This window comes from Tupaia chinensis, unplaced genomic scaffold, assembly GCF_000334495.1.
Source record: "Tupaia chinensis unplaced genomic scaffold, TupChi_1.0 Scaffold000248_1, whole genome shotgun sequence".
Taxonomy (NCBI): Eukaryota; Metazoa; Chordata; class Mammalia; order Scandentia; family Tupaiidae; genus Tupaia; species Tupaia belangeri.
The window spans coordinates 822700-824431 of NW_006159726.1; the positions used below are offsets into that span (position 1 = coordinate 822700).

Below are 1732 nucleotides of genomic sequence, written 5' to 3' on the forward strand. Positions count from 1 at the left end.
AGAGAAATCACCCCCAGGGAGGATAAGCCATGCCACAGTCCCTCTCCAGTCTCCTCCTAGGATCTCAGGCATGCACACACACACACCTGGCATGATTTTCAAGCCACCGGGTCTGGGACTCGAACCACAGTCATCCATGTGGAAGTCCAGCAATCGAACTTCTACGCCATCTGTTGGTTGCCACAGCATGTTTTTCAAGACACTGGGGCCAGGATTCAAACCATGGTTAGCTAAGAGGGATCCAGTTCCCTTAACCATGAAACTTCTAGGGTTGACCATCTCTCATCTTTTTTTAAAAAAGTCTTTCTTCATGAGCTTGAACTCTGGTACAGTATTAAAACACTGTTTGAAAAGTTATTTTGACACTTGTTAAAATGGTAGGGAGGACTTTATGCAGGACTATTGCAAATAGGTGTCAAGACTTCGGTGGTAGGGGTGAGGGATGGGGTTGTCAACCTAAATAGAAGGCTGAGGCATAATAAGTGAAATAAAAGAGGTTAATTTGAGCCACGGTTTAGGACAAATTGCCCAGATTAACAGACCCAAAAATCAAAGGTGATCAAATATCAAGGGTGCAGGAGGAGGAATTTTAAATGGATATTGAGAGTGATTACATATTAAGGATGGGTGGGTAGGGATTCTTACCAAATTGACTATAGAGATTCTTGCTATTGAGGCAGGAGAAAGCTAGCAAATGGTAGGGGTCAGAGGGCTAGAGCTTCTTTCCATGTGGCTAGAATAAAAAAACTGATCAGGAAAACATAAACAAAACAAAACAAAACAAAACAAACAAAAACTGATCAGGGCAGAGAATTCCCTGCCCAAGGTAATGTAGGCAGGATAGTGGGGGATGTCTCTCTGATGAAGTCACATTTGATGTAGCCAATGAGATGAATCAGTGGGCCCAGCCACATTTAATAGAGCCAATAAGATGAGAACGATCAGTGGGCTCAGCCAACGCTCAACGCTCAACCCACCCAGCCTAGATTTAAAAATGATAACTCTCACAGAATGCATCTGCTGGGGCCTTTGAACCACTCTTTCTCTGCCTGCTCAGGCCCCCTCCTACCTCTCAGGAGTATACTTTCACTTTTACTTAATAAACTACCTTTTTCTTTTCACTGTTTACATGTTTCCTTCAATTTTTTTTGTCCAAAACGCCAAGAACCTGAATATCATCAGGGAAGCCATTCTGCAACACTACAAATAGGACTAGGCAGGCCAAAATCTGGGCCCAAAGAGGAAGCCAAAACAAACGAGAGCTCAGAGGAGCCTCCTAACTAAAGTTTGGTCAAGGAGGGAGTCATTGAATACCAAGCTGGCTTGCCCTTTATACCATCAACGTGACGCCGCTCCACTTATACCTCCAGCCCCAAGGCTGTTTAAAACAAAATAACAAAATTCAGGTTATAGAAATTCTAGGGGGTGGGGCGCTCCCACCACAGTTGCAGGGGGTAACGGACTACAACTCCCATAAGCCCTCGTGGGGCTCCGCTCAGTCCCACCCCGCCCACGACTGAGTATTGCGCCTGCGCGGAAGGTTTTACGCGGCGAGGCGGGGGCGGAGACAGGGCTACGTGGGTGGAGGAGGAGGAGAAGGGAAAAAGAGATCATAGATTTCTGCCTCGGCCTAGAGCGGCCCTTAAAGTGCTGGGGAGAGGAGGGCGGGCGGGGACCACCCCAGAACTGGCCGCCGGCGGGATCATGGGGACCCGGGACCCCCCCCCCCCAG

The 1732-nt window shown here is 47.7% G+C and overlaps 1 long non-coding RNA gene across 1 annotated transcript in view; it reads right to left on the minus strand.

The window, feature by feature from the left end:
* The window catches only part of LOC106734891 (uncharacterized), a 17331-nt gene that overhangs the window by 15049 nt on the left and 550 nt on the right, over positions 1-1732 (minus strand). The window contains exon 2 of the long non-coding RNA XR_001370404.2: positions 646-733. This is a non-coding gene — a long non-coding RNA (uncharacterized LOC106734891). The remainder of the gene's footprint in view (positions 1-645; positions 734-1732) is intronic.